This window comes from Gossypium hirsutum, chromosome A03 (genome assembly GCF_007990345.1).
Source record: "Gossypium hirsutum isolate 1008001.06 chromosome A03, Gossypium_hirsutum_v2.1, whole genome shotgun sequence".
Lineage (NCBI taxonomy): Eukaryota > Viridiplantae > Streptophyta > Magnoliopsida > Malvales > Malvaceae > Gossypium > Gossypium hirsutum.
Genome location: NC_053426.1, coordinates 110,872,254 through 110,886,988, shown reverse-complemented (window position 1 = coordinate 110,886,988; position 14,735 = coordinate 110,872,254). Strand labels below are relative to the sequence as shown.

Below are 14,735 nucleotides of genomic sequence, written 5' to 3'. Positions count from 1 at the left end.
GTTTGTTTGGGGTAAAACTGCAAATTAAAAAAATAAATATTATATTTTTTAAATAGTAAATGTTAACATTGTGAAAATTTGATTTTATCTATTTCCTTTTAATAGTGTGACGATTAAATCAATCCATTTAATAATTAAAGAATTAATTTGATTTATCCCTATATATAAGGACCTAGAAGGTAATTTTACCAGAAAGTACAGGTAATTTTTTATCATTAATTTTTTTTAAAAAATATGTAACTAAATAATTTTTATTAAATAAATAAATAGAAACACATTATTATAATGCTTCTATAATTTTTAAAAGAAATCAACTATCAATCTAGCGTCAATCATCAACAGCTTTGAACTCAGATGAGAAATGATTTAAAATCATGATTTTTTTTTTACAAAATTAGATATATTATTACCATAATATTTATATATATAATCCACACATAATAAAACTTGAATTTTGAATGAATTAAAATGATAAAAATTAAGGATTTAGAGATCTTGTTTAAATTTCATCAATTTTTAATTTATTTTGAGTTTAAATAAAATCATATAAAAATTAGAAAATAATCTCATAATAATATCATCTTTTGAAATAAATCTTTATACGAAAATATTTTGCATGGGAGGTTTGAATGTATCATCGATGTGTCATGTGTGCGCATGTGGTCGTGGTATAAAGTAGAGAACTGAGAATAAATCCTTTGCATTACTCAAACTCCATTTTTATAGCATTCTTTTAGAGGGTATTGTGCCAATCAACACCTCATTGAGAGCGATACCTCATCAAGACAAAGTTTTGTGAACATACATATGCATACTACCTCGCCATTAACAGGTGTTGGTCATTCCTTGCATGAATTACATGTGGGACCTCAATCATCTTCATCCTATTGCTACCTATCTAGAGAATTACAGTGCTCTTCAAGTGATCGACCAAGATGAGACTTGTATCATACATGTATCAAGATTCAAGCTAAGAGAGTGTGACCCTCAACTATAAGAATAGGACTCATCCATCCATGACTCTTTGCATGACCTCCGTCGCATGACTCATCAATTTATTATCAACAACATGAATAATGGCATGTGACATGACATTACCATATCACTCCATTATTAATTTATAAAGAATTGAATAAAATTTAAATTTTCATAATGTCACATTAAATTTTTTATACAATTTTTAAATTACTTACAAATCCATTTAAATTCTTAAATTAAAGAAAATTACGCACTTAAACACGTTTGAATTCACGATTTTCAGATTGTTACATTAAATATAATATTAACTGAGCTAATGTTGTTTTCAATATAATTGGATAATTAAATTTAAATACTATATGGATAATATATTTATTCTTGAGATATTTTTACAAAAAAATTTTGTGCGAATGTAAAAGGGTATCAAGTCAATATTAGTTTGATAGAGAAAGGGAAGCAAAAGCCAGCGGAAAAATCCACGAGACAAATACCAAAAGATAGGAATAAGTAGGAAAAATTGAGAAATCGAAAATTAACTTTAATTAAGGTGTTTAAATGGTTTATAGAATATAAGTTAAAAAATTGTAATTATTTTAATTAAATTAAATCTTATTTTTTATTTAATTTATAATTATTTGTCATGTAAAATATAAATATTTTATATTTAAAATAGTGAAAATAATTTATTAAATTATAGCTTTGGGTTGAACTAAGATCATGGATTATATCTAGCCCATCAATGAAGATTATATTAATTGAAGAAATAAATTTAGAGAATTGGATCGGATTGAGTTTATCTAATCCCTTAGATCAAGGAAGTTAGATCAAATTGGAACGTTGAAGACTTATTAAGTTGCCAATAGTCCAATGTTTAATTTACCTTGGTTGTTATTAATATATATATTTTCAGCTTATTTAATTATTGTTTAACAGGGATTGTGATAGATCTTCACTATGTTAGCAAGTCTTCAAAAATTTTATATAATTGAGAGACTTGTAGAGGTTATGTACCGCGAATTGAGAGCACTTAATCTGTTCAAGGGAGGAATACTATTTGTGAGAGCGCATTTGAGATTGTAAAACCTTCGTTTTGAGATTGTAAAACCTTCGTGTTGTGGTTTTACAAACTAAATTTTCAAGTGGATAATTTAGTGGTAGGAAGGTATTCTAAAATGCAAACAAGGGCAAATCCAGAAATTTTTTAGCGCAGTTGGAACTTAATTTTAATTTTTCCATTTATCAAAAATAAATTTATTATGTATTAATTTCTAATTTCATCATTTTTGAAGGGACTAAACATAATTTTATTCATTTTTGTGAGGGCTTAAGTGTAATTTCACTATATTAATTTATAATTTTTTTCTTTGTAAAAGAACTAAATTGATTTTCTTTTTTTGGGGGGGTCAAGGCCCTTGTCTGCACCAAATTTACCTCTTAGTGCAAGAGTAAGGAATTATCATTGGGGTATGATACATTTAGTATCATTGATTTTAGTTGTTTGAAGATAGTAAATTATTTTCACTTAGTTAAGTTTTACAGACATAAGGAAATTAAATTATGTAAATAAACTTTATCATCTCCTACTTACTTTATGTTTTCATAGCACTCGGAAAAATGTCAACTTCCCCAAACACTTTGTTGCTTGGAGTAGTCACCTTCAATTTGTACACTTTAGGCAAAAGGTTGATGGGCTATTTAGACTGAGGTGAGAGAATTGGGAAGAGAAATACATTTTGCATTTCTCTTTGTTTCTAAATTATTTTAAATTGGGTTTGTATTTGGGTCAAGGCATTTCTCTTATTCAAAACATACTAATAATGTCTTTTCGTTTGTCAGATGATTAACTCAACGTTAAATGCTAATTTAGATATGATATTAAAGTAGTGTAATCTCATTCCTTAAATATTAAGGGTCTCTTTAGATGAACATTTATTTTTATTGTGGTGTGCTTTTTTTTTGCACGTTACAATATCGCTACAATATCTAATTTTATCGTAATAATTATTTTTATACTAACCGTAATTAAACACACTGCCTATACAAAGAAACTCTAAGATCCCATTTGGTATAGTAGATGCGAAAGAGGGGTGATGTGTTAAATAATACTTTTATACTAAAAAGATGGATGTTACTATATTAAGGTGTTTGGTTGTTGAAAATTGCGATATCTATTACTATTCTTTCCTTGTGTTTTGACAAGAGTTAAAAGATAAGTGTTATTAGTAAATGTATCATATTATCCTTAAAATCTTAATTTTATATTATTTTCATTATTTTGATAATAAATTAATTTTAAACACAAATTAGAACATAAAATATTTTATTTGTAAAACTATATATTCACATGATGAATCACAATCAAACACAACCTACACCCAAATAAAAACATTTGATTCCTAATAAAAATCATTTAAGCAATTGATAAAATATTGTGAAAAGTTCCAACATTTAGTTATCATCACTCAAATACATTACAGAACTATTAAAAATATGATAAAATTGATCTTAAAAATAAATAAAGAGAGAGAGATTGGAATTTAGAAACTAGTTCAACTTCTATATAAAAATTAGAAGAGAAATGTCGATTGAGTCTTAGTTCAATTGGCATGGGCATTGTTGTTAATATAAGAGGATGTGAATTCGAGTGATCTGAAATGTATTATCCTCCTATTTATAAGTTGGGGAGGGCCTATGAGTAATTCTAGACATTGTCTCAAAAAGAACGAATATAACTTCTACTAACACAATTATTTGTAAATTATGTTATACCGACGTAAAATTATGTTATACTAACGTATTAAGTGATGCATTAAATCAATATCAACTCAACCAAACAGGGAGGGTTTTTTTTTTTTTAAGTTTCCTCTTATTCTAATTCATTTTGTTGGATAAAGCTTTGCAAAATGAAGTAAAAATGCATTTAGCATGGATTCTCAAAATAGAAGTTTGCTTGGAGTTGTCACCTTTAATTTGTACATTTTTAGGCAAAAGGTTGATGGCTATGTATAACTAAGGTGAGAGAATTGCCTCATAAAAGATAAAATTTTAAATATATGTATATTTATTATATAGATAATTTAAATTTGACATATTATAAAAATAGTCTTCTTAATTTTAATAGCATTGTGTGTTCTTTTTAATATGTTAGATACAAGCTATCCATGTAAAATGTATACATGTGTTATAAATAGGGTAAATTACCAAGTTAGTCACTTAATTTTTCGGACGCTTTCATTTTGGTCACCCAAAATAAAATCTTTACAATTTCATCACTCAACTTTTAGGGTGCTTTCATTTTAGTCACCCAAGCGTTAAATCTTTAACGGCAATTGACTGTACATGCCACATCATATTTACACTTTCATTTTGGTTGCCCATAAAAATCATTTTTTTTAAATATTATTAGGAGTAAAAGAAAATTAAGAATTAAAGTGAAAAGGCGGTAGAAATTAAAGCAATTCATTAAAAATAAATTATTAAATTATTAAATTTTAAAACATCAAAATAAAATAAATTATTGAAAAAAAATGTATCCATTATAATGTCAACCGATTTGTTATTATAATATTGAAATTAATTAAATTAATAATCTAATCTTCATCTAAAATTTAAAATTTTATTTTATGTTTTCAAATTAAAATCAACTCAGGTAACTTGTCTTTAATAATTTCTCTACAAAACCCAAATTTCTTATGATTATATGATCTTGAATATTCTATATACTGAGCTAAAATCAAAGATAAAATCCTTATAATTAATTAATTTATCTTCCATTACAAACAAAATCCAATTTTTTTCATAACTTCTTTACCCAAACAAAGAACATTGTAATTAATTTAATTAAATTAATTGCAATGATTTTTCTTTGCATTTATCTTAGCATGAAAAATTCGAGAGTATATAATCAAAGGAAGTTTAAATTTTGTAAAAAATTAGTAAATATGAGCTATTTTAGTTGATCTCGTTAAGAATAAACTGGAAACATAAATTGAAATTCTAAACTTTATAAGGATAAAAAAATTTCAATAACTTATTTAATTAATTTTGATGTTTTGAAATTTAAAATTTTAATATTGAAAAAAAATTAGAACTTTTAGCAAGGGGATAGACAAATACAATTTGATAAATTTTTTAATGCATTATTTTAGTTTCTACGCTTTTTCACTTTAATCCTTAATGCTTTTTACCCTAATCAGTGCTTAAAAAAATATTTTTTGGGGTGACCAAAGTGAACGTGACCTAGAAGTTAGGGGACCAAAATGAAAGTGTGAAGATGATATGGCATGTACAGTCAACTGCCATTAGAAATTTAACACTTAGGTGACTAAAATGAAAATGGCCTAAAAGTTAGGTGACAAAATTTCAAGGATTTCGTTTTGGGTGATTAAAATGAAAGCACCCTAAAAGTTGGGTGACCAAGTGGGTAGTTTACCTTTATAATTATGCAACTAGCATTTAACACCTAAGTTGACAATAGGTTGGTGGAACGATCTAATTATTATGATATTGATAACTTGAGGGCTTAATTAGAATGCTTTAAAATTTAAGTACGAATTCAAAATTTTTACTGTAGTTTGGGTACATTCAATGCAATTAATCCTCTTTTTTTTTAAAAAAAATCTAGCTTTTATTTTATCTATTTATCTATATCATATATTACGCATATAATTAAGTTGGTGTCATCAATTCAACTGAGTAACGAGTAATATACTATTATTTTACAATGTAAATTTTATTATTTAGTGTTTTTCTATTTTTTATTATTTTGATTTCAGTTGAGTAATAAAAATATATGTTGAAATTTGAACTTGAGAAACAAAATTTTTTAACATCTCTACCTCATCGTTTTAACTAAAAGTATAAGGCTTAATTCATAATTTGGTCCTTAAAGTATGCTCATTTTTACACTTTGGTACTTAAATGTTTTTGTCCCAACTTGGTAATTAAAATATCAATCACTTCTCAATTTAGTACCTAAAGTATACCTTCATTATATTTTTTAATCCATTTTTGGCAGAAGTTAAAAAAATCTTATATCCAATCTCAAAACGCCATGTGGCCTCTTTATGTAAAAAAAATAAATATTTTCTTTTGCTAAATGTATATAAAAAGATGCAAATAAATACATAAAAAATTTAGAAAAATATATAAAATCTAGAAAAAAAATATAAATTATAAAAAAATTATAAAAATAAAATTTATAAAAAATAAGATAATTGAAAATAAATTAGTTGAAATTAATAATATTATTAAAAAATGTAAAAGAAAATTGTAACTATTTTTTTAAAAAAACTTCAATTAAATTTTTATAAAATTCTAAAATATATAATTCTAAAAATTTATTTAAATTTCATTTTTTTTGAAATTACTTAAAATTTAAATACTTTTTAAAGTTTTATAACCTTTTTCAATTTTTATATATTATTTGACTTTTGAAAATTTATAATTATATATTTTAGAATTTTATAAAACATTATTTTTAAATATTTTTATATATCATATATGATTGTTTTTTACATTTTGAATCAGTACAATATATATAACATTAAAAAAGACATGTGGTGTGTTCTAATAGTTCACATGGCCGGTCAATGCTTGGTCAACATGGGGACCGTCAATGCTTGGTCAACATTGGGTCCCCAGTCAACGCCCAATCAACAACTGATCAACTTTGGTCAATAAAACACTTTTGCCTTTGACTGATCGTTGATAGGCTGTTGACATGTGTTGACTAGGGTGTTGACCGACCATGTGACACTATTAGAATACATTATTTGTCTTTTTTATTGTTTTAATATTATATATTATATTAATTAAAAACGTAAAAAGATAATATATAATATATAATATATAAATAAAATTTATAATATTTTTTATAAAATTAAAAAATATATAATTATAAATTTTAAAAATTCAAAATCATATATAAAATTGAAAAATGTTATAAAAATTAAAACTTGTATTTAAAATTCAAGTGATTGTAAAAAAAAAACTTGAAATTTAAATACCTTTTTAGAATTTAATAAAAAAATATTTTTAAACTTTTTTTTATTTTCTACATTTTTTAAATAATTTTATTAATTTCAACTAACTTATTTTCAATTGTCTTATTTTTTGTAATTTTTATTTTTATAAATTTTTTATAATTTATATGTTTTTTTCTAGATTATTTATATAGTTTTCTAAATTTTTCATATATTTATTTCCATTTTTTTATATTTTATAGCATGTATATACATTTAATAAAAGAACATATTTGTTTTTTTACATAAAGGCACCACATGGCGCTTTGTAATTGGTTATAATTTTTTATTTTAACGTCCGTCAAAAAATGGACTAAAGAAATATACGGATGCATACTTTTGATACCACATTGGGAAATGACTGATACTTTAAAAATCAAATTAGGACAAAAAAAAGTTTAGATACCAAAATTAGAAAATTGATATACTTCAAGGACCAAATCATGAGTTAAAGCCAAAATATAATTATAAATATAGTTACTACATAATTGTGAATGTACCATAATCTAGCACTTGCCAATGACAATAAGTAAAACTATAAATATAATCACAATAGTAAATAATACATTTTTTTTTGTAGAAAAGACAGTATAAAGCGATTACATTAAAGCTTCAAACTAAATCTACATGGAAGCATTGCAATAAGTTAACAATAAATTAACCACAGAAGATGGTGGCTCCTCAAACCACTGTAGAAGTGCAAGCCTACTTATAGTACATTTTACCATATAATCAGTCACTTCATTCAAAAATCTTTAAGAGTGACGTTACAAAACTTCTTGCCCAAGTAAAACTTGTATTCAGAATATCATTTACATAATTATGATCATTAGAAAAAAAAAACAAAGAGATTGTTGTTCTTACAAAGCAACCGATATAGTATTGAAAAAAGAAATCAAGTTTAGTCATTTATCTCCTACGTTATGGGAGTGCGCCTCCAACCCTAATGAATTTAGATTCGCATCCCCTACACATGAGGGAGAGCATTAGTTTAGTCATTCAATAATTATTGAGTTGGTTTACATATATATATATATATACAGGTTTCACACTTGATTCCCAATTAATGTGGGACCAATTCTTTTCATTTTCCTCAGCATAATTCACAAGTAGTTTACTTTGAGTATCAATTTTTCATTTACCATTCAACCATTTTGAGTATATGATATATTGTTATAAAGGCCTCATAAAGAAGAATATAAAACCATAATTCTATGATTCAACTTTCCACCTTAACCAATCGAGAATATGACTCAAAATTTTTAAAAATTACATTTTTTTTCAACAAAGAATTCGCCAATCCACCTCTATACTACCACAACTTCATGTATTGTGCAAGTTCCATAATAACCCTTCATTATTAGGAGGCAATAATAAATACGTAATTTGAGCATGAACCTGCACCACACATTAAAATTTAAAGAAAAAATATCAACAAATTCTTAATTTCGAGTACTATACATAAGTGTCAATGTTTTTGTTAGTTAGCAGCATATGCTAATGTTCGGAAAAATAGCACTGAGAAGGGACCACATAAGGGACCAAAACATCAATTATGATAACATAGTATTTAGAATGCATTGCATTGCATTCATATATTTTGTCTCTTTGGTAATAAGTGAAGTCGCAAAATGCCTATTTCTCTCACTTTTTTTTCTTCTGATTGTAACCCCTCACCAGCACGTCATTCAGTACGTCATCGAGCCACTCCTGTCGTAATTAGAAATTTCACCCGCAAAATTTAAGATGTTACATGTATAAATATTGCATTAATAATTGTGTTAATTTTTCAATTTGAAAAAGTTGAAGTTATATCAAATTGGTAGACATTATTTTTATTTTGATAATTATATTTAAAAATAAAATATGATATAAATTCAATTAATGATTTATAATATCTCAAAATAATTTTGTATTTATATAAATATATTTATATGTAATTGAGATGATAAATTTGTATAAGTATGAAAAGAAAAAACATTTGAAAGCTACTAATAAATAGACTATGAGTCAACCGGAAAAAAAATTGATAAATATTAAAATTTTGTTTATTATTTAAATATGTATAAACGAAAATCTAATTTTTATTGAATTATAAATCATGGTTTCATTACAACATTATTTAATGTAAGTGCTTATGTTACAGGGTTAAAACTTTAGCCTTGCAAATTGTGCGGTCTTAAGTAAATTTTTTGCTTTAAATTTGTTTAAGTAAATCTAACTCCTGCAAAAGTGAGAATTCTCGCAGAAATTCTTTAAGACACCAAAGTATAGTGAAAATAAACTCGAACAAAAAAGCAACGAAAAACAAAAAAAAACTAAAGGAAAGTAATGCACATAAGACGTTTGAGTAAATGTTCTTAATATATTTTTTAACTCTGAAAAATTGAAGTGGTTATAAACGAAGAGAGAGATCTCTATTTATAATTTGAGCTCAATCAGACCCGATAGTACAAATTAGATTTACATCAATGACCAAGATTAATTCTCATCTACATTAAGAGAGTCCTAAAAGATTTAAATTATTTTTCCTTTAGAATTTACAATAATTATACTAGTAAAATACAACTTATTAAGTATTTCAATTCAACCAAAATCTAAGTAGATGGACCTTGAATCTCTTACAAGTGATTGGTCAGTACTAACGGATGAAATGATCTCAAAAAACGTGAATTATCACACAAATAATCACATCAATATCATTAAAAGTTAATAGTGAAATATTTTAAATTAAAAAAAACAATAAAATTAAAAGTTTGAAAGTTAAAAGGTAAAGTAATTAAAAACAAAACGATCATTATGCCAAATAAATGCACTGCTCGGAATTTGATTTGTCGACAACACGATATGTATTCCTCGGTTAGCATAAATCACTATATATACGTAGACTGCCATTTCTCTCTCCAAGAGACAATCAAAATCTTCCTCTTTTTTAATGCATACAATGAGAACTGAGCCTCTGCTTCATGTCTTTCTTGTTTCATTTCCAGGCCAAGGCCATGTAAACCCTCTTCTTAGATTCGGCAAGCGCCTCGCTTCCAAGGGTTTGCTTGTCACACTATCTACACCCAAAGGCTTCGGCAAACAGATGGCTAAAGCCAACAACATCACTGACGACCAGCTTATCCCTGTGGGCGATGGCTTTCTCCGATTTGAATCGTTCCAGGATGGTTGGGACGACGACGACCCGAGACGCGCACACCTCGACCAATACATGCACCAACTGGAGCTCGCAGGCAAACCAGCGATTTCAGCGATGATAAAGAGATACGCCGAGCAAAACCGCCCCGTTTCTTGCTTCATCAACAACCCTTTCATTCCTTGGGCATCTGATGTTGCTGAAAGTCTCGGCATCCCTTCTGCAATGCTTTGGGTGCAGTCTTGCGCGTGTTTCGCCGCCTATTACCATTACAATCATGGGTTAGTGACGTTTCCTACTGAAACTGATCCTGAATTTGATGTTCAGTTGCCGTCCATGCCGCTTCTCAAGCACGATGAAGTTCCTAGCTTTTTGCACCCTTCAACTCCTTTTGCTTACTTGAGGACGGCCATTCTTGGTCAATTTAAGAAACTTGATAAGCAATTTTGTGTATTGATGGACACTTTCCAAGAACTCGAGCCTGAAATCGTTGAATACATGTCCAAGTTTTGCCTTATAAAGACTGTTGGTCCATTGTTCAAGTACCCCGAAGTACCAAACAACACGATCCGTTGTGACATCATGAAACCTGATGACTGCATCGAGTGGCTCGACTCGAAACCGGCCGCGTCAGTGATATATATCTCGTTTGGTACTGTTCTTTACTTGAAACAAGAACAAGTGGATGAAATAGCTGAAGCGCTGTTAGCCACTGGTATCTCATACTTGTGGGTGATGAAACCGCCGGCAAAGGAGTATGGCCTTCCAATCCACACTTTGCCTGAAGGGTTCTTGGAGAAAGTGGGTGACAATGGCAAGGTCGTGCAATGGAGTCGACAAGATAAAGTGCTGATTCACCCTTCGGTTTCCTGCTTTGTGTCGCATTGCGGTTGGAACTCGACGATGGAGGCACTATCATGTGGTGTGCCCATCGTTGCGTTCCCTCAATGGGGCGATCAAGTGACGAACGCTGTTTATTTGGTCGACGTGTTTAAGACCGGGGTGAGAATGGGCCGTGGAGAGGCAGAAAACAGGATAATTCCAAAGGAGGAGGTGGCGAAATGCTTTGTGGAAGCAACAGTGGGGCCGAAGGCAAAGGATTTGAAGCGCAACGCCTTGAAGTGGAAGGCGGCGGCGGAGGCAGCAATGGCATGTTTGGTCCTCTGATAGGAACATACAGGCCTTTATTAATGACGTCAGAAGGAGATGCACGAGCATGGCAATGAATCACGTGGACGACATTGATGCAGCTACTATGAATTTTGTGAATAAGCACTCACCGACCGAGGTGGAGATAGTTGAGCTGTGATATATGGATGTTTCGTAAGGTAATGTAATGATGATTGAAAAGAACAGAAATAAATATAGTTATCTAACCATAGCTTTTCCATTTACATGTATGCATGTTAAGTTATTTGTAAGTAAATTGTACTGGTTGCTATAGTTTAACTTGGGTTAATTACGTTAGGATTTGGTTTGAAAAAATAATTTAGTATTAGAGAATATTCAAAATTTTACAAGCAAACATTCAAAAAATTTATAAAAAAATTATAAGAAAAAAAAGTGAAAATAAAAATCGAAACCAATCATTAATTTAAAAAAATAATGATTTCTTTAAGGTGAAAAAAATTAAAAATGGTTTAAAAATTATAAAATAAGTAAAGTATCTGTTTATTTATTTAATTTTTTAATAATTTAATTAAAATTAAGCTTTTTTTAATTAATTAAAGTTAAATTAGAGAAGATATTAAAGGTAAATAATGCAATACCATTTTATCCGTACCTAAAAATTAAATATTTTAAAATCATCCTAACATAATTTATACCCTTTGCTAAATATATTAATTTATAAATGTGCCTAATATATATAATAATTTATATTTTTTCATCCATATTTAAATCTTATTTCAAGTTTCTAAACCTTATATATTTTTGCTAAATATATATTTTATTTACTGTTTAAGATTTTGATTTTGGTCTAGCTCTAAATGTAATCGAAAGCTAAATGATTATAAAATATCGAAAGATTTTGGACGGCAAATTAATACGTTGGGTAGTAGTTTCAATATATGTTACTAATGACAAAAGTCATATTAACAAAGAAAGTTTCATGAACCAACAAGTGTTGGGTGCAATAATAAGGTACGCTGGATACCCTCAATGAGAGACGTAGGCTAGAACCTAATGGAGACATAGTAGTAATCATAGTACTCAAAATGTTTGTTTTCTCACTTGCTTCTAGTGATGAAACCTCTTATCAAATCTAATGAAGATTTTACCGAAATTTTTATTTAAAAATAAAAATTAAATTTTTTATCACTCAATCCAACAAAAATCGATTACCTATATAAATAAAAAAAATAGAGTAAAAACATCACAAATCAAAATAAGATGTTACTATGGAAATTCAACCATCAATTTGTTCTGAAATTTTAATATTTTTAATTCTGGTAAATTATCAAAATAGTAACTTTTGTTTACCTCATATTACATTTTAGTCATTTATGTTTAAAATCTTATGTTTTAGTCACTTATGTTAATATGTTTTTTATTTTTCTATTTATATGTTTTTAACTTTTTTTTCTTTTTTTTTATTCTTTTTTGCTTCTCCATTTGTTTTCTTCCCTTCTTCATCTCTTTTAACGTAGTTTTTTTTAATGTTTTTTATTTGTTAAAACTAGTCCCTATACTTTTTGTTTTTTTGAACAATTTAATTTTTTTCTTTTTCCCCTTTAGTTTTAAAAAATGAAAAATATAGAAAAATTACATTAAAAGAGATAGAGAACAGAGGAAGAAGCAGAAGAGAATGAAAAATAAAGAAAAAAAGGATAATTAAAACAATATAAAAGAAAAAAAATTACTCAAAACGAAAAAATATGGGGACTAATTGTAGAATTTAACCTAAAATTTTTGTTTGAAATGATAATTTAATGTGCTACGCCAACTTACCATTACACCATTAACGACAATTAACGGCTCCGTAACTAAAATGCTACAACACGTTAACGTAAGTGACTAAAACATAATATTTCAAATATAAGTAACTGAAATATAATCTGAGATAAACAAAAGTGACTACTTTAATAGTTTACCCTTTTAATTATTTATCAACCACTTAAATAAAGCCCAACTATAAGACTATTTATGGCATATATTGTAATAGCCCGATTTTAGGCTTAGTCGGAACAGTGGTTTCGGGACCACAAATCCGACGAAAAAAAAAATGTAATGGCTTGAATTTTCAGAGGTGTCGGAACGGTGATTCGAGATCACTAAATTCGACAAATGGGTAGAAAATATTATTAATTTAGCAAGTATAAGTTAAATATGAAGTTAGGAAAATTTTTGAAATAGTGAATAGTGCACTAGAAATAAATATTAAAATAATTAGAATCGAAATGAGGTATCAAGACCTCGGGGATTTTAAACTGAGCCATAAATATTTTTATAAATATTTATGGAGTGTTAAAAAGTTAGTATTAAAGTTTCGTTAAGAAATTTTAAAGTTCCGATAATTAATTGAACAAAAAGGACTAAATTGTAACAAATGCAAAATTTTGGGAAATGATTAAATAGCTTAAATGAAAAAAGGAAGAGGGCTTAAAAGCAAATAGACCCAAGGTCTATTTGGGCTGGACGGCAGAGGCATGAAATCAGCAAGAAAGTAAGGAGAATTAAGGGCAAAATTAGAAAATTGCAAAATTTGCTTAATAAAGTTAGGACCCAAGTGGAATTATCTAGATTTCTCTTCATTTTTCTGAATTCTCATCAGCTAAAACACCATGGAAGGGCTTCTTCAAGCTGGTTCTTCATATTTTTATTACAAGTAAGTTCAATTCTTGACTATTTCTTGAAATTTTTGTATTTTTATGACTTTTACAACTAGGCCCACTTGTTAAATTCATTAGTTTTTGATTTTATGAAAGAAGTTGAAAGTTGATATGAATATGTGCTGGAAGTATATGATGATTTAGCATGAAATTAGAGCTTTAAATTGTTCATATGCTGATTTTATTGAAAGAATTGAATAGAAAGTGAATGTTTGGGACCTAATAGTAAAAGAGTTTGAAGATAGAGTTATATGTGGCAATTCTGAATTTCAATAGTTGTGTAACAACTTATAATGTCTAGTAAAGTACTAATTGAGAAAATTAGATTAATTGAGGGGTTAATTGAGAAAGGACCGAATTGTATAAACTGTGAAATTTGGGGCAAAATGGAAATCAACATTTTGCACTAAAGCAGTTTTGGACAGCAGCAGTAGTGTAACTTTGAAAAATCACCAAAAATTGTAGAGATTGAATTAGAGGATGAATAAAATATGAAATTAAAGCTTATTGAGTCTAGTTTCTTATAAAAGAAATGATGTGAGCAATGGAATTGTAAATCATGAGATATAATAGATTTTGTGAGAAAAGGTCAGAATGAATTCGGGTTCCCCTGTTCTGACTTTGGAAAATCATTAAAAATTGTACAGAAATGATTATGAGTTATAGTTTATATGGTTAGAATCCTTAATGAGTCTATTTTTAGAAGAAACAAGCTAAAACATCATCCGAATTCTGTACAATGAGATAATTAATTTTTAGTGAAGA

At 27.7% G+C, this 14,735-nt stretch overlaps 1 pseudogene; it reads left to right on the top strand.

Moving 5' to 3' along the window:
• Nucleotides 1-9,883: 9,883 nt before the first annotated feature.
• On the top strand, nt 9,884-11,583 carry LOC107935036 (gallate 1-beta-glucosyltransferase-like; annotated as a pseudogene).
• Nucleotides 11,584-14,735: the final 3,152 nt, after the last annotated feature.